This window comes from Podarcis gaigeae (genome assembly GCF_964106915.1).
Source record: "Podarcis gaigeae genome assembly, chromosome: 2".
NCBI classification, from domain to species: Eukaryota; Metazoa; Chordata; class Lepidosauria; order Squamata; family Lacertidae; genus Podarcis; species Podarcis gaigeae.
Window position 1 is genome coordinate 17,231,161 of NC_139679.1, and position 19,360 is coordinate 17,250,520.

At 48.7% G+C, this 19,360-nt stretch overlaps 1 protein-coding gene across 2 annotated transcripts in view; it reads right to left on the reverse strand.

The window, feature by feature from the left end:
* RARG (retinoic acid receptor gamma) overlaps positions 1-19,035 on the reverse strand; it is a 122,641-nt gene extending 103,606 nt beyond the window's left edge. The window contains exon 1 of one of the 2 annotated variants that reach the window (XM_083728967.1): positions 18,712-19,035. The gene's annotated coding sequence lies outside the window, so the exon portion shown is untranslated. Of the gene's footprint in view, positions 1-8,436; positions 8,584-18,711 lie in introns of those variants that run through there. The other variant, XM_083728968.1, reaches the window with a different exon arrangement.
* Between the last annotated feature and the right edge of the window lie 325 nt (positions 19,036-19,360).

Consider the following 19,360-nt stretch of genomic DNA (forward strand, 5'->3'; position numbering starts at 1 on the left):
AGTCTGCAAGATGCCCCGGGGGCATCTGAGGACGGGGAACAAACAACTCTGTTTGTATGAGAGCTGCTTCCTCTACACCTACCCTGCCCTGCGACATAGTTCTACCCCCAACGCACAACACCATTTTGCCTCTTCCTCTCCTTCACACAGGGTTACAAAGCAAGTCACCCAGAAGCCAGAATGGGTTGTGGGGTGTACATTATCTGGTTTTATGCATGCTTTCTCCAAAGCCCGAACTCTGCCCAGTGTGCTGCAATGGTTGTGTGTGTGTGTGGCCCAGCAGAGAAGCAGAGATCTGCTGTCGCTTAAGGTTCAGGTGGCCTCAGTGGCTTGGAATGCCTCCCATCACCTTCGGCTAGTGGCCCAGTTATGCCCCTGTCTGGAGAGTGACAGCCTAACCTCTGTTGTCTATGCTCTGGTAGCCTCTAGCTTGGATTACTGCAACACGTTATACGCAGGGCTGCCTCTGAAGATGGTTTGGAAGCTTCAGCCAGTGCAGAATTCAGCAGCCAGGTTGCTCACTGAGCATACCACACTGATTCTGGCCTGAATGCACTGTCTGCCAATTAGTTTCCAAGCCCAATTTAAAGTGATGGTTTTGACCTACAGAGCCTTAAACTGCTCAGGACCACAAATACCTGAAGGACTGCATCTCCCCCATATAAACCACCTCTGACTCTGCATTCATCATCTGAGGCCCTTCTTCGTTTGCCTCCTCCATGTGAGGTCTGGAGGGTGGCAACACAGGCCTTCTCTGTAGTGGCCCCCCATTTGTATAATGCTCTCCCCAAGAAAGTTGGCCTACTGCCTTCACTATATATATTTTAGGTGCCAGGCGAAAATGTTCCTCTTCAAGCAGGCCTTGGGCTGATGGATATTCTACAGCCTTTTAAATGTGTCTAGACAGCATCTTAAAAAGCAGAGACATCACCTTGCCAACAAAGGTCCGTATCGTTAAAGCTATGGTTTTCCCAGTAGTGATGTATGGAAGTGAGAGCTGGACCATAAAGAAGGCTGATAGCCGAAGGATTGATGCTTTTGAATTACGGTGCTGGAGGAGACTCTTGAGAGTCCCATGGACTGCAAGAAGATCAAACCTCTCCATTCTTAAGGAAATCAGCCCGGAGTGCTCACTGGAAGGACAGATCCTGGAGCTGAGGCTCCAATACTTTGGCCACCTCATGAGAAGAGAAGAGTCCCTGGAAAAATCCATGATGTTGGGAAAGATGGAGGGCACAAGGAGAAGGGGACGACAGAGGACGAGATGGTTGGACAGTGTTCTCGAAGCTACCAGCATGAGTTTGACCAAACTATGGGAGGCAGTGGAAGACAGGAGTGCCTGGCGTGCTCTGGTCCATGGGGTCACGAAGAGTCAGACACGACTAAACGACTAAACAACAACAATAATGGTGGACAAACGTCAGCTCCCTTGGCCAGTAAAGCGAGATGAGTGCCGCAACTCCAGAATCGTCTGCGACTGGACTTAACTGGCAGGGGTCCTTTACCTTTTTATGAGACGGGGGGAGGGGTCTGTTCTGCTGCTTTGTTTCACTTATTTACTTATTTTTATCCTGTATTTTTATTCTGTGAACAGCTCTGACATCTTATGAAGAAGGGCGGTATATATATACAACAAACAAACAAGCCCAGCTGGGATCTTCCCAGCAATGCTACTGCTGATGCAACTGCTATCCCACATCTACAGAATTTTGGCAGTGGCATCAGTACAGCACCAACCCATGGCTGCACTATTCCGGGTTTATACAATGCAAGCAAACTTGTTCCAAGAGCTGCAAGTGTTAACAGATCAACAGCTAACTAATACTGTAGAGCGTAGCCAATGCGATGTTACTGGACAGCAAATCCAATCGTACCTGACCACTGTCCATGCTGTCTGGGGCCCAATGGGAACTGGAAATCCAGCAAAATCTGGAGGGCACCACATTGCCTGCCTCAATAGCAGGTCACAATCGCTGAATACAATGGCAGATTACTGTTCATTAGCATCACCACTGTGTCAGTTAATCGACAGGCCTGACCACAAATAGAATCATAGAATCATAAACCTTTGCACTCCCGAAATGCCCAACCCCACACTGGCAAACCAATAAATGTGACCATGGCTTTTTCTTATAATTTGTTTTTATAATTTGCTTTTTCTTATAATCTCAAGTTGGTAGCCAACTTGCTCGTCCTGATGAAACGACTGTACTAAGGTTACCAAAATAATAATCACAACACCTGACATCCACTGGTGTTCCAAAATGCACTTGCTTTTTAAAACCTTGGTACTTCATAATGCCGGTAAGTCCTGAACTTGTTTCTCTTCAAAGCCACAATTTTGATGTGTTACAGCAACAAGGAATATTTGAAACTCTCCTATGAAGCTAGAATACAAGGGGTGCATTTGTTCACTTTTTATTTTATGAATTACTTAACTTAATTCAGCAATTTTGTTCACCCTCACTCACCTTCTCATTCAGGAACCCCTTACATGCTTCCAGGGAACTCTGGGAAATGCAGCCTTGGAAAAATGCTTAAACATGGGGGAAAAGGTAAAGGTAAAGGGACCCCTGACCATTAGGTCCAGTCGTGGTTGACTCTGGGGTTGCGGCGCTCATCTCGCTTTATTGGCCAAGGGAGCATGACTAAGCTGCTTCTGGCGAACCAGAGCAGCACACGGAAATGCCGTTTACCTTCCCCCTGGAGCGGTACCTATTTATCTACTTGCACTTTGACATGCTTTCGAACTGCTAGGTTGGCAGGAGCAGGGACCGAGCAACAGGAGCTCACCCCATTGTGGGGATTCGAACTGCCAACCTTCTGATCAGCAAGTCCTAGGCTCTGTGGTTTAACCCACAGCGCCACCCGCATCCCTAAACATGGGTAGTAGCAACACAACTACTCCCATAGTCTAAAAAGCCAACAAGGACAGCAGCCCTTTCTTTCACTGGAAAGTTGGAAAATAGTGGGGCCCAGGGTAAGGCGTATACTACCTCCCCACCTCAAAGTTGGGTGACAGTTCAGACTTCTCTGTCCTGCAAGCCCTTGGGTTGGGCAATAGGTTCCAGAACTACAGGGCCTCTGTATGTCTTCTCGAAATGAAAGATGATATATCATAATCACCATCATCATCATCTATAGGGCATCCACTTACAGGAAATGCAACGGAAACAACAGGACTCCAATTTGCATTGCAATGTTGATTTATATGCATTGGCGCAGAGGAGTAAGTCATGGCTATAATTTAAATAGAAATGCATCTCATAGTGCATTTCATAGTGGTAACCTGTCTGCCTCTTCAGTCTGCTGCAAAGGTGCTAATTAACTGCTGATGGGCCACCTGAAAGGTCCCTCCCTTGCTCTCAGATCTTTACACAGGACCTGGACCACAGGGCATCTTCGAATAAAGGACCTTCCTCTGTAAAATAGGGCACTTGCCCACAGGACCAGAACTAACCCTCATAGGCATGGCTTGGAGTCAAGGAGGAGGAAGAAACTTTGGATTTTGATTTGTTTTAAATGTTTCTTTGTTGTTCCCACCCAGCCCCCTTCATCTGCAGCCTTCCAGGCCTCTCTCTCTCTCTCTCTTTTTTTAAAATCAAACTTTACCATTTCAGATACTTTATTTGAGAAGGGGGGGGGGGAATGAGGAGTGAGGTGAGGTGGGGGGAATTTAGCTCCAGCACTCCTTCCCCTTGGCCTCCTGGCTCCAGCTTGCGAACAAAGCCCCCATTTACTGCCTGAATATCACACTTATGTTTAAGGTATTTCCACCAGAAAAGAGAGAGACAGAAAAAAATCCCAAACCTTTTTCCATGACCGAATTAGCTCACTTTTTTTTTATGGCTAGCAAGCTGAGGCCTGTCTCGCAGACGGCAGAGCAGGAAAGTCTGAGCAAGCCCTGCATTTCCCCCCCCCCCACTTCGCACCCCCTCATCCCCTTAGCATTGGGAGGGGAGGGGAAATTGCTGCACAGGCATCTGGCTTCACACACACACACACACACACACACACACAGTTCCAATGAACCCGTTTTTGTACAGGAAGGCAAGGAAAGGGAACAGGATGGATGAGTGACAAGCTGGGAAAGAAAGCCCTTGGACTTGCAGCACATGGAATAATATAGGAACACAATGGGATTCAGCAGCATTCAGGGACTTGGGGGCCACTAGTGAAAATCCTGGCAAAACCATTAAAATGCCCCAAGCCTACCCTGCAGCAGATTCTGGAGCTCTTCAGCCTGGCATTTCTTCCCCGTCCATCTCAAGAGATTCATTGGCTAGATAAGCCATCAGCAGCTCTCTTCCCTTCCAGCACCCAAGCTTAAATTGCTAGCTCAGCCTTTCATTCATGTCACATGTCTACCAAGACTCTTGCACCTGGCAATGTCCAGACCTACATTGAGGTTTGATTTCTCAAAGCAAGAGGTCTTGCAGTTCATGCCCACCTTCATGTCACACCCGTTGACCCCACATTTTGGGCTCAAGAAACCTGGCAGTTGGGATAATGCACTCTGTGCATGTTCAGGGGCCCTTTCGTACTACATGTTCAGGGGCTGATCAGGCACAAGGGATCAGATTAAAACTGCTCTCATACCGCTTCATCTTGCTGCTGTGCTGCTTAGTTCAGCGCCTGCCCCTTCCTCAAGTCCCTGCAGCAGCCACAGACAGAGACACAGAGAAACTCCTTTCTCTGCTTCTGCTGCTGCTGCTGCATTCAAAATTCTGGCCCTTAAACAGTCAGGAGCAGTGAGGGCCAGACATGACTTTGGGAGAGTCTTCTCTTTTTAAAGTTAAAAGTTAGACTTCCCCTAGTCTAAATTGCTCCCCTTATACAGGCACACACACCACACACTTATGCACATCTCACTTGCACACAACCACGTTTATGCGGGTTGCAGTGAAATAAATAAATAAACAAACAGACTGGCCTTCCCTAGCTCAGGGATGCTGCCCAAGTGAGGGAAAGCAGCCTTTGTTTGACAAGTGGCGCAGGGCAGGAAGCGCCTTCTCCTTGCCTCCACTGCATGCCCATGCCCCCATCCTGGCACCAATTCTGCTGAGGGTGCTTCTCGGCCTTTGCCCTCCGTGGCCAGCCACCACTGCACAAACTAGCCCTTGCCCAGTAGTTAGGGGAAATGTGTGGATCCCTGTGGGCTTCGTTCCTTGTTATCTTATACCAGGGGTCAGCAACCTTTTTGAGCCATGGGCCGGTCCACCGTCCCTCAGACCATGTGGTGGGCCGGACTATATTTTTTGGGGGGGGCGGGAATGAATAAATTCCTATGCCCCACAAATAACCCAGAGATGCAGTTTAAATAAAAAGACACATTCTACTCAAGTAAAAACACGCTGATTCCTGGACCATCCGCAGGCAGAATTGAGAAGGCGATTGGGCCGCATCCGGCCCACGGGCCTTAGGTTGCCTATCCCTGTTTTATACCATGTGGATACTTGGGTGAAAAGGAAAGCCCTTCTGCAAGGACTCCCCACCTACAAACTGGAACCACATCATGACGAATGGCACTGGGGAAGAACAAAAAAAAATTCCTTCCAGTAGCACCTTAAAGACCAACTAAGTTAGTTCTTGGTATGAGCTTTCGTGCGCATGCACACTTCTTCAGATACCTTCTGCATGCACACGAAAGCTCATACCAAGAACTAACTTAGTTGGTCTTTAAGGTGCTACTGGAAGGAATTTTTTTTGTTTTGACTATGGCAGACCAACACGGCTACCTATCTGTAACTGGCACTGGGGAAGGTCACCCTTTAGCCGTACAGTGGTACCTCAGGTTACATACGCTTCCGGTTACAGACTCCGCTAACCCAGAAATAGTACCTCGGGTTAAGAACTTTGCTTCAGGATGAGAACAGAAATTGTGCTCTGGCGGCGTGGCGGCAGCGGGAGGCCCCATTAGCTAAGGTGGTGCTTCAGGTTAAGAACAGTTTCGGGTTAAGAACGGGCCTCCGGAACGAATTAAATACTTAACCCAAGGTACCACTGTATAAGGATTAGATACACCAAGCGCTTGTTGGGAAAAAATACATACATACATACACACACACACACACACACACACACACACACACAGTGGTACCTCGGGTTAAGTACTTAATTTGTTCTGGAGGTCTGGTACCTCGGGTTAAGAACTTAATTCATTCTGGAGGTCTGTTCTTAACCTGAAACTGTTCTTAACCTGATGACCACTTTAGCTAATGGGATCTCCTGCTGCCGCCGCCCCGCCAGAGCCCGATTTCTGTTCTCATCCTGAAGCAAAGTTCTTAACCTGAAGCGCTAAAGTCACCGGAAAGACAGAAGTTCAGCTTGTGCTTCCACACCAGCTCCTCTTTCACACCAGGCGCGAGCCCAGAACGCTGTGGTGTGCGCAGGTGTGGCAAGCTCCATCCCCGCGCTGGGGTCAAATAAGGGATTTCACAGGGCGGGTAGGGCCAGCAGGGATACGAACTGGCTCACCTGGTATGGGTGGGTTAGTGCCGTTCCTCCTCCCTCAGGCGTGTGTCCAAGAGCAGGCACGGAAACAGGAGGTGCCAGTCCGGTGGCTTCGGCAGCCAGGAGGGTGGTGCCCGACGCCTTGAAGGGAGGCGAGGCTGTTTTGCTGATTATTCCCCAAGTCAGGTTTTGCATGGCACCGCTTCAGAGGGTTAGGTTGCATCCGCCGGCCTCCTGCCCTCACTTCCCTGAAATGTTATCCTGGCAGAGGGGACTCCGCGCTGGCCAGCCCACTTTCGAAGTCCCTCCATCTTGGAACTCCCCCGTCTCTCCCTCTCTCACACATCCTTGGAACCACCCAACACACAAAACCCCCTGCCACCACCACCTCCTGTTTGGCTGGATTCGAACCAGAAATGTCAAAGCCCACACCCAATCCAACCCGCTCACACACACACACACACCCCACCCCGCTGCTTTTAGGACAGACTGACAATGCAGCATTCACATCCTCCTGTCAAGAGGTGTTGTGCTTTTGGGCCCTGGGGGTGTTGTGGAGAGGTGAGTCAGGGCCAGGACACCAAGGAGAGAAGAGTGAGAGTTGGCGTGGGAAACCAGGCAAGACTGTGCGAGGGTGTGGGCCGCAAGGGGGAGAGAGGTGGGGCCGCAGCTGGATTCTAGAACAACCATCGCCTACATGGAGGAGGGAAAGAACCCAACCGCTTTATTTAGGTGGCGGTGGGGAGACTGAGACATGCTGCGTGCTTGCCAGAGGTACAAATCAGGGCACATCCCCTCTCTCTCTCTCCCACACACACACACGGCCCTCTCTCACAAATACACGCATATGTACATATCTCAGGGCAACAGCTAACTTCTCAAACTCTGTGCACTCTCTCACTTTGGCACAATGTTTGGTTTCCTCATGTACATGACTGTTCTGCGCCCGCGCCCCCGGCTATAACACTGTGGTGCTCAGTTCATGCAACCAAGCAGTAGAGCAGGAGTGTTTCAATAACCAGAGGTGGTCGCGATGTTGTTGTTGTTGATTAGTTGTTTAGTCGTGTCCGACTATTCGTGACCCCATGGACCAGAGCACGCCAGGCACTCCTGTCTTCCACTGCCTCCCGCAGTTTGGTCAAACTCATGCTGGTAGCTTCAAGAACACTGTCCAACCATCTTGTCCTTTGTCGTCCCCTTCTCCTTGTGCCCTCCATCTTTCCCAACATCAGGGTCTTTTCCAGGGAGTCTTCTCTTCTCATGAGGTGGCCAAAGTATTGGAGCCTCAGCTTCAGGATCTGTCCTTCCAGTGAGCACTCAGGGCTGATTTCCTTCAGAATGGAGAGGTTTGATCTTCTTGCAGTCCATGGGACTCTCAAGAGTCTCCTCCAGCACCAGAATTCAAAAGCATCAATTCTTCGGCGATCAACCTTCTTTATGATTCAGCTCTCACTTCCATACATCACTACCAAGGCACAAACATCATAAACCGGGGCAACTGCTACAGCCATCTTATCATCAGCCCTGGTGGTGAAGCCTGTGAAGAACTGTCTCCGCAACCATTCTCTTGACCGCCATTGGGTGCACATGCAGAAACTCCCTTACACAGGAACCGGCAGAACTGCCTGAAATAATACGCTTTCAAAGAACAGCTTCTACCAGAGATCGTGATGCTTTGGAGGTGTGTCTGCACAATAGCTTTAAACCACTTCCATCCCCGTTTGACCAATCTGCCTCCCAGCCGAGGAAACTCGACAGCGGCAGTTCTTGCAGAAAGCGCTAGGAATCTCAAGCAAAGACTTCTTAGCACCCTCACACAATGACACTAACCGCAATTCTTTGGGGCCAGACTACGACGATTGCATCACTTTCAAAGCTGTCTAAACTTGTAGCACAGACCCCGATCCCTGCCATGCCAGATATCCACAGGCCCAACAGCAACTGCGATGATCCCAGCACAGATCACTGCTAGCACAGACTTACCGGCAGAAGTAACTCAGGCGGGACGGCAACAACAAAAAGCCAGCGCAGGGAGGATGAAGACAGATATAACACATATGTACCGTATATAACTCACAACCCAGTGCTCAGGTGCAGAGTGAAGCCACCTTCCTCATTGGCTTTGTAACCAAAATGACTAACGTGCTATTCAGAAAACTGAATGCCGGCTCAGCCAGTCATCTTTCCCCTCCACCCATCCTTCAAGCATACTGTTTATTTATTTTTAAAGTGTTGCATGAGGATTCATATATTTCTGTTCAAACTTCTCTCCCCACAATGACATTTTAAAAAGATTTCTTTCTTTTTTTCAGTGCAAAGCTGCTCCAAGGGTTTTTGGTAACATCATATCAACACTGCGTGCAGCCAGCTGCTGTTTCAAACTTGGAGAACCATTCCATTTTCAGGGTTCAGCTCTGGAGAGAAATATAACCCAAAATCAGAAGTTGGTTTCTGCCAATTGAGATCTGGCTCCCCCCCCCCACCGCTTCTTTTTCTGGTCTTCTTGGCTGCGTAGTCTGCAAGTTCCTTAGGACAACATCCCTGCAGGCACCTGGCAGCAGAACAGGAACCTATGATGATAATAATGGACTGACACAGCCAAAAGGATGACCTGCAGAAGTTAGGATTCAGAGCACTGATTGTTTTGATGCTTCGGGGTGCACCTAGAACAGGCATAGGCAAACTCGGCCCTCCAGATGTTTTGGAACTACAACTCCCATCATCCCTAGCTAACAGGACCAGTGGCCAGGGATGATGGGAGTTGTAGTTCCAAAATATCTGGAGGGCTGAGTTTGCCTATGCCTGACCTAGAATGAAAAATGTCCCCACCTCAGAATTTTTCATGCTTTAAACTACAATAATGGAACATGGTATCAGGAAAAAGAAAGGGGTTGCATCCCCATTTCTCTGTCCCCCACGTGGACTGCTCAGCCCTTAATTCATCCTATCAGCACAAGCTGTAGCTTGCGATCCAATAAATATACTCAAGTCCCATGTGGAAGTGCCCTTAGGCTATGTAAAAAAAGGCAGCGCTCTCTCTAGGAAGAGATACCTTTTAATACAGGGGTTTAATGCTACAGTCACCTATTTGAACTGTGCCACCTGTGCTGATCTTCCTAGTCTGTTTGGATTAGCTGTATTCAGAATAGGTGTCAGCACAGCCCCCTCTGCTCCTTGAGGATATCAGGTGTGCAGATTCAGCATACCTGACAACACCTCGCACACTCCTGCACCGGGAAGCACTTTTAGGAACATTAGGTTCCCGCAACAAGCTACGCAACTTGATTTTTCATCTGGTAGATTTGTATATGCTGAGTTGTCCACAAGACACATGTCCCATGTGGATGCAGCTAGCTAGGAGCACCAGTTCACTCTTTGGTTATTTTTCAAGGTGCGCTGTGTGTCTCACTGCTTTACAGAAGCTTGACCCATTCATGAAACACACAGAAGATGTCAGCTCATTCACTGAAAAAGAAAGAACTGCCTGTATTATGGTCCTAAATCCGAGATGAAAAACTGCTCTGTTTCTCTGTCCGCTTCCCTGACAAATGTTGGATCTCATGCCTCCTGTTTTGCTTTCGAGCTTTCCATTTATCCCATAGAATCATAGAATCATAGAGTTGGAAGAGACCACAAGGGCCATCGAGTCCAACCCCCTGCCAAGCAGGAAACACCATCAGAGCACTCCTGACATATGGTTGTCAAGCCTCTGCTTAAAGACCTCCAAAGAAGGAGACTCCACCACACTCCTTGGCAGCAAACTCCACTGTCGAACAGCTCTTACTGTCAGGAAGTTCTTCCTAATGTTTAGGTGGAATCTTCTTTCTTGTAGTTTGGATCCATTGCTCCGTGTCCGCTTCTCTGGAGCAGCAGAAAACAACCTTTCTCCCTCCTCTATGTGACATCCTTTTATATATTTTATATATCCCACCCTCCCCTTGACAAAGTAGCCCAAGTATCTGCAGCTTGTCCAAACTTGCAACATACCACATGACAGAGTTTTTCCTCTCTCTGCACCAAGCCGTTGCCCACCACCTACCCGAAGTATGTCCTTGGCTGTACCACACAAACTATGGCCATTTCTCCCCACGGCCCGCCAAAACGATTCATGTACACAGGGGCTGTACTGTGTCTGTGCATGGTAGCTGTGCCCTTACAGCTTCTTAAGCCTAGGGCTGCAGCAGATGAATGCTACATACACACATGCATGCAAACAACAGGGAACTCCAGCGCTATGGACATGAGCACAACTTTATTTTCCAAAGTCCATTGTCCACATGGTTTTTTTTTATCTTTTTGGATGGGTGTTCAAGGGTTGAGCCAACATTTCCTTTCTCTCTGTTTCTGATCTGCAGCTCATGAGCTCACAGCCTAGTTGTCCTTCAAGGTTAAGACTAGACATTGTTGGTGTGGATCAGATTTAATAATGACCCCTGGGATAAGGACTGTGGGTAGTATAACACACCATTTAATAACTTCCTTGCTTACCAGAACTATTCTCAACATTCAGCAGGGCGTCTCTAGGGTCTAACTTCTGCTATGCCCTAACACAAGTTGGTAGCAGGTTCCATATCTCAGGATTATATCCCAACCTAGCAAGGCAGGTACTTCCATTACTCAAACCTAAGCAGGCAGACACTGAGTATGTCACTTAGTGGTCAACTCAAACCCACCACAGCCTTGAGGAGTATAGCAAGAACATGTTAATCCTTTGGACAGCACACTCCTGCTTCTTCCATTAGTCCTCGGTTCCTTTGTCAATGGTGCAAGAGAGACAATGGATTTATGAAGCAACAGAGGGATGGTGAATCGTTTGTGCCAGGACAATGATATTCTGCCCTGGTTCCTACTGACACCACCTGCCCCTGCTTTTGTTCATAAAAAGGGCAGGGTGGATATACAAAAACCACTTCGCTGCATTGTTTTCTAGGAAGCAAATCATGCTTCTGGGAAGATCCACATGAATCTCACTGCTTTCAGGCTCTCCAACACTAAAAAGGTGACATCTTTCTAATACAACTTCTCAATCAGTGGGGCAGGGCGTGCCAACTCATTTGCAGATAGGGGAAACTGTGGAGGGCACCATGCAGCAACGATGCACATGCTCTCCCTTCCACCAGGAATTAGTCTTGGAAAAGGGGTTGGGTTTTTTTTTACTTTTTCTCAAGTTATTGGCGGGAGGGTTTTGATCTTTATGGGGAGCACAAGTCAGAAGGCAAGAGATAACCTTCCCTCCACAGCTGCAAGCTCCAGGAAGACCACCCTCCTCTTGAAGCCAGTGGAAGGTCTCTTTCAAGCCTAATTTCAACAAGGGGCAACCGGACCCTATTATGGGTGATAGGGAAGGTCTCTGTGGGCACATGCACACCAACAGGTGGCACACTGGATATCTATGAGCAAAGGGACCTAAGAGACCAGACCAAATATCCTGACTCATCCTTCTAATGTGCCACCTCTACTGAAAAAAGAGGGAACCTGAAGTTAGGTTGTGTCCACACTCCTGTTTGCTGGGCACTTAACTGCATTCCCAGTGCTGAGTTTTTAATCTGAATTCACACAGCATTATCCAAAATACATGCGTGTCCTGTAGTGTGTTATAAGATACTAGTGTTTGGTGTGTTGTTTCTCAAACCAGCCTCACACCAGTGGGAGTCCTTAAGCCTTTCCTAATTAGTCTCTAGCCAAGGTGTGAACACCCTTAGAATGCTGCTATGAAAAGAAAACAGATTCTGCTTGCTACCCCATTCAGCACCTTGGGAAGGGAAGATCTCAATCAACCTTATTTTGGCCAGCAACCTTTTTTTTTAACTAGCTGTTTTCCTCCCCTTTCGGGCCAGCATGAGAAGCTGTTAAGATATATTTTTTAAAGCCAAAAGAACAGCAAGGGAAAGGGGGCCAGGGAATGGATAGGGAATAGGCAGAGCTGCCTGAGCTAAGTAAACCCGAATTCAGCAAGCAGAATTATTCAAATTAAGTACATCTGCATGCATTGCTTACTTTGCATGGAGTCCAAATAGAAGCCCAGGAGAGGGAGCAGTAAAGTATGGGAGGGAGAGGACTGTAGGGAGCAACAATGCCCTACTTTTGGACCACCATCGCTCCTCTACTTTGCACCTTCCTTGGATGATGCTCACACATTTCCACTCTCTATAATCTCAAAGGCTAGAAATTTGTGTGTATATAGATATCACTTCAAGGCTTTTTATTACAATCAAATGGTATATAAATCTTTCTTTCTGAATCAAAGCTAGTATCTATATCTGTATTCCATGGAATGTCCAATTCTTTGCAAACACAGCAAGCTTTTTGACACACTGCATACACACAATGCTAATGTGATGGTAAAGGTAAAGGGACCCCTGATCATTACGTCCAGTCGTGACCGACTCTCGGGTTGCGGCGCTCATCTCACTTTATTGGCCGAGGGAGCCAGCGTGCAGCTTCTGGGTCATGTGGCCAGCATGACTAAGCCGTTTCTGGAGAACCAGAGCAGGGCACAGAAACGCCGTTTGCCTTCCTCCCGGAGTGGTACCTATTTATCTACTTGTACTTTGACGTGCTTTTGAACTGCTAGGTTGGCAGGAGCAGGGACCGAGCAACGGGAGCTCACCCCGTCACAAGGATTCGAACCGCCGATCTTCTGATTGGCAAGTCCTAGGCTCTGTGGTTTAACCCGCAGCGCCACCCGCGTCCCTTTAGTGTGATGGTACCCAGTAAGATTTTTTTTTAAAAAGTGATGAGCCTTTGGAAGAAGGTATTTATTTCCCATGAGAGCCATGATTTGCCATAGCCTGGGTCTACAAACGCTTACAGTCAATTTAAAGCAACACCCCCCAACACACATCATTATGGGAGCTGCAGTTTACCACTCACAGTTCCAAACACCCTTTACAAACTAGAGTTCCCAGGATTCTTTGGGGGGGGGACACACCCTGTACTTCAAAATGCATGGTGTGCAGGCAGCCTCCAGCTGGTAGCCACCCCATGGCTACTCTTCTATATAGTCTTTAATAGAGACATCTCAACATACAGTGGTACCTCAGGTTAAGAACTTAATTCGTTCTGGAGGTCCGTCCTTAACCTGAAACTGTTCTTAACCTGAAGCACCACTTTAGCTAATGGGGTCTGCTGCTGCCGCACCGCCGGAGCGCGATTTCTGTTCTCATCCTGAAGCAAAGTTCTTAACCCAAGATACTATTTCTGGGTTAGCGGAGTCTGTAACCTGAAGCGTATGTAAGCCGAGGTACCACTGTACCTCCAAGACAAAGCATCACACCCAGTTTTGCGAAGTAGGTCAGTGCTATCCCCATAGGGCAAGTGCAGAAACAAGAGGCCCACATGACTCACATGGGGAGGCAGGAGGCTGGACAAAATCCAGAAATCCTGATTCCTTACCTAGCCTCTGGAAATGCAATCCTTAGCCAGCGTTCTGCTGACCCGTGGAGAAAGAAAAGAAGTCCTGCTGCTCACAGACACTTCCAAGGAGGGGAGTTCACACCCTGGTAAGAAAGGCTCGCTACCTCCTGCTATCGAGCCCTTTGGCCAGGGTATGGGCACTTTATTAGTGCAGAGGGCCTCATCAGGATTTTACAAGCCAAGAGTCACAATTAAAGAAGCATTATTTCCATTCCACATTCTTTTCATCATCTCATTTTTTTTCACATGACAAAGCTACAGCTGTTAGACACTTATTTCAAGAGGAGTTGATTTCAAAACGTGCTCCAGAAAACCCTGCAGTTCTTTGGAAGTGCACCAGACGTTTCTCAAGAAGAAGGTCAGCGTTGGCACAGAAGGGTCCGTGAATGGCAGCTCACCCACCGTTACCAATCTCCTCCTGGAATGTGCAGGGGGAGAACTGTGTTCTGGGGCTCATATGGGGCTACAGCAAAGCAAAAGAGACCTGAATGATGCCCTGTATGAACGGGGATCATACGCAGCCCTCCAGCCCTCCAGATGCTGTTGGACTCCAACTCCCATCAGCCCCAGCCAGCATGGCCAGTGGTCAGAGATGATGGGCGCTGTAGTCCTGCAACATCTGGAGAGCTGCAGGTTGCCTGGCCCTGCTCCAGTACATGTTTTCAAACATGGTCTTCAGCCACAAGGTGTTGACCAAAACATGAGAAAACAAAAATAGGGTTGTTTTTTTTCACATTGTGGATGGTTTTTCTGAGCTGCTTTGGAACTGTTGCTGTTGTAGTGTGTGTGTTGCTTTGTGCTGTGTTCTCTGTTTTGTAATAAAAGGCAAAAAACAAACCAACCCCAAAATGGAGGGGGGAAACTGGTTTCCAGTGCTTTCAAACCTGGGAGCCACAGCATTTTGGGACACATTCCTTAATTTTATTTCTTATTTCTTATTGGTGTGGTGGCAGCGCTGCTCATGCCTCATTTCATATCTGCTCAAGACGCAGCAGTGTGTCTCAATTCCAATGCTCTAGAACTGAGATGAGGAACCTGTGGCTCATCAAACATTGGTGGACGTCAAAATCCTACTACCCCTGACTATTGGCAAGGTTAGCCATCCTTGCCTTACAACATTTACCAGAATCCTCTGCATTCTGTTTAAGTTTTGAATTCTGGCTGTTTATCAGACATTCTCAATAAATTCTGGTAACTTATTTCTACAACTACGACTGCCACAATGATTACTACTATTTAGCATGCCTGCAGCCTGCTGCATGTTGCACAGAACACACACACACACAAAGTGAAGGAACACTGTCTTCACTCAGAGTTGACACTAAAACTCTGGACACCTAAGAGCAGATTGAACAAAATTGCAGCTTCTGCTCACAGCAAATGATTCAGATGACAAGGGAAAGGAGTATCCGGGAACACAGGGAAAAACAACAACAACAGCCACCGTAAGAAAGCAAATGGTAGCTATCAACCCTTAGCAGAATGGTGGGGAACCTGGTGGCCTTCCACATGTCGCTGAACTACAATTCTCATACTCCGTGATCGTGACCAGTGGTGGATAGGGTTGGAGGGCCACAGGTTGCAAACCCCTGAATCAGAGCGACAGAACTAGAGCAGGGGGAGGAGGGAGAAGTAAGGCTTGGAAAAGGAGTGTCAGGAGTGGGGGAAGATAAGATCAGCATGGTCATGAGGACTTGAAACATCTTTTAAATAAAATAAACTCTAATGAGAACCACACAAAAGTGTGTTGGGGCAATATGCAGCCCCTGCTCACTGTTTTCACATCATGTGATCAATCCCTTTAAAAGAAAAGCAGTACTGACACACCTACAGCTAAGCTGAAGTGACTAGAAAGGAGCCAGATCAGGCAAAAGACCCAGACAGAAACCTTGGGTTCCAACATGCACTCAGCCATGAAGCTCATTTGACTACCTTCAGTATCCCTCAGCCTAATCTAGGCTGCTGTGAGGATAACATGGCCAGGAATGCACCAAATATGCTGCCCTGAGCTAAGTGATGTCATAAAGGTAGGAAAAATTGCTCTGTTATGTGAGTTGTTCCCATGGCAGGCCACAGAGTAATAGGCACATCGTGAACAGAACAAGATCTGCAGTCAGATCAACCTTGCAAATGAAGTCCTCAGAAGTTACTAGCCCACCCAGCCAGAGGGTCCTTTACAGCACAAACAAGACAAGACAAACCCAACACCTGTACTGCTTCCCTGCATGGATCGCCTAGACACAGTTTGCTACTCACCACAGGCAACCAGTCAAGAAGCTATTTACAAACCTGAATTTAATTGCACCTCTTTAACCGTTTATTTTTGGACAAATGTTCTGGCTAATGACTAAGGTCAAGGAAGTGTTCCATTCCACAGAACCAAAAGCAACCGCAGTCGGGATTCAAGAAGAGTCCATCATTGCTAAGATGTCTCATTGCTGGGTCTTGGAAGTGAACCCAAATCCAGTTCCTTAGAGATGGGAAGACACTGCTAGCCCATCTCCAGTCCAAGGTGAATTCTTGCCCATTTTTGCCCAAGCTAATAAGTAGGGAGACAGTAGTCTCATTTTATGACCAAGGAGACACCTGATGGGAAGGGGAATCAGTTTTCCTTTCCCTACAGTATTTCCATCTGCACAACCTGGAGAATCGAGACCTTGCTCTTCTTGAACAATATGTCAATTTAGCTGCATACCTGTCAGCCTTTCCTCCTCCATGTTTACAGTAGGGAGAATAGTCCCACCATGCCACAATCAGGGGAAGGTGCCCAGGTGCATTGCAAGCTTGGGAGGAAGAAGAGGAGAGATACAATGGGAATTGAAGTTGAGTGATGGAGCAATCCCCAAATTTTCCTTTAGGGGGTGCTCACTTAAAAGAGCCAAACTGTACCTGGGTTCCATTTTCCCACTAAAAGCTTCACATACATAGGTTCATATGTAAATCTACAAGAACAGCCCAAGAGAGAGAGAGTGGGAGAGATTTCAAGGTCTGTGTGGGGTAACATACAGATAACCTGACGCCTATTTTTGGAATCCTATAAGGTCACCATGTACTTGACTGAGGGTCTCACATCTGGGCCTTAGAATGAGCTCCATTGCTATGCTGGCACCTAGAGATGCTCACCAAGGTAACAAGAGTCCTTGCCTGCTCAATAGACCAAGAACGGGGACAGAGACATGTTAGTCATGGCCATCGCCAGTCCAGCCCAAGCCAACAGGCAACACGAGGTGGGCTCTTTGAACACACAACAAGTTGTTGTACACCGAACAAAAGTGAGGGAGAGACTGTGGTTTAGGGCAACAGCTACAGATGGATGGATGTGTGGATGTCAACAGAGGTCTCTGTACGGGAGGAAAATTTGGGAATCGAAAAGGAAATGAATGGACAGGACGTTTTGTGATATGGCAGCTACAGGATGGATTTATGGATGTCGAAAGAAGGCTTCCTTGCTCTGTTCCTGGCATAAACCAGGAATCGGTCAAGGAACAACTGTGGGATCCATAGCTGTCAACCTCCCCCTTTTTTTGCAGGAAATTCCCTTATTCCAGCGTCGTTTCCAGCTGCTTCCCGCTGCTATCCTGGATTGTTCGATATCCCGTAGACTGTCCCTGGGACAGGTGAGGCTGCTGATCCCTTATTTCCAAATCTGAAAGTTGACAGCTATGGTGGGATTTGAACCACCACCACCCCGGCAATAATTAATGAATTAATTGAATGGCAGTGGGTGCCAAGATGGCGGCATTGCTTACCTGGGAAGGCCACACACCCAACACAGAACTGAGCACTGGTAAGTCATGTGGCTATTGTTATTTTTTGGAGGGAGGGGGGTATTATCCAAAGCACCCCGGAACTTCACAAGGAGTCTCCAGAAGGCAGCCTTCGATCAGCCCCGTCTTCCTCTGATGGCTCAGACGTCTGGAGACCCATCGCCCTTCCGCTCCACCCACTGCCCGGCTTTCCCCGCCAAAACAGAGCTGGAACCTTCTTCCCTCAGAAGAACCTCATGCCCTCCTTGCTGGGATTGAAGCAGCTCTCCCTCAGGAGCGCCGTGGGCAGCCGAAGGCAAGGCGGCTCGGCGCCCCCCCCGCTTCCGCCTCCCTCCCTGCGCCATATGCCGGCCAGCTTCAGACGACGCGGGTTCGAGCAGCAGCAGAGATGCTCAAGGAGCAGGGGAGCAGGAAGGAGGCAGGTTCAAAAGAGCAACGGCGCCTCTCCGTCGGCGCGCGCAAAAACCCAGCCCGGGGTTTGCCCACCCTGCGCCCTCTTGACACAGCTGTGTCCGTGGCTGAGGGCGCCTTCTCACGATCAGAGGTCAGGAGCACAACACCCCGGGAGAAGACATCCCTCGAAGCCCTAAGCGGGATCACAGGAGAGCGACCACTGAAGGCCACCAAGTGCAGCCGGCTCACGCGCGCAGAGATGCCCTTGCACGCACTCCGCCCCGCTCACACGTGCACCGGCCCCAATGCCACACTCCACTCCATTCGGGCGCTCGGCAGGCGCTCGCCTCGCACGTGGGGCCGCCGAGCAGTCGCCAAGGTCTGTCGGCTCAAGAGACACCCGCTCTCCTCTCCCTCCCTCCATACACACGTGCGCGCGCTCCAACAGCCCGATCCCCCCACCCGCAGCGCCACGCGAAAAGTTCTTTTCAAACAGCAGACTTCAAGGCCTCGGGAAGTCAAAAAGAAAAAGTCAGCAGATACGTGTCCACCACCCCACTGCCCCCGCCCCCCGCGCGCCACAAAAAAGCCGGCGCAGTGGCGAGGAAAGTAAATCCAGATGCAGAACTCGCCATCTGACCTCTCACGCCTTCTGTCCAGGCCCCGCGTGCTGCCCACTCACCTGGTCGTCTGAGTGGGCTCGACACGCAGAGACAACACCTGGAGCCGGGGAAACTTTCCACGTCTCGTCTCTCTCTCCCCGCTGTTCCTGAGCGAGTGTGAGCCTCCCTCTCGCTGAGAATCACTCTCTCTCTCTCTCTTCTTTTTTTTTTAACGTTCACTAAGAAATCATTATACTCGGCTATTCATAACCCCAGCAGATCATGTGACACAGCCCTGAAAATATACAGCACATTTTTTCAAAAACCACAGAATGACTTCAGGCGAAGACACGGAAAATATTTTCTCTCTCCTCCTCCTCTCGCTGCTGCTGCTGCTGCTGCTGCCGCTCCCCCCTGCGCCCAGGCGTCTGTCAGCTTGTCAAAAGGACTTGACATCAGGACTGTGTCGGTGGCACAGAGCGGAGCGCTTTCCTCCATCAAGAGAGGGAGGAAAGGATGCATCCTGAGTCTGGACCTCACCTACAGAGGGACAGACAGACAGACACACTTGTTTTCCTTGTGATTTTTTTTTAATATAAAAAAAACCAGGAAGGAGAGACCAATCCACCAACTCTGGATTAGCACTTCTGCTGCCACAACCATAAACTAGTGCTCTGCGTTTAGGAGAGAGTTTGGGGCCATTTCAGAGTCTCCAAGGCATGAACCTTA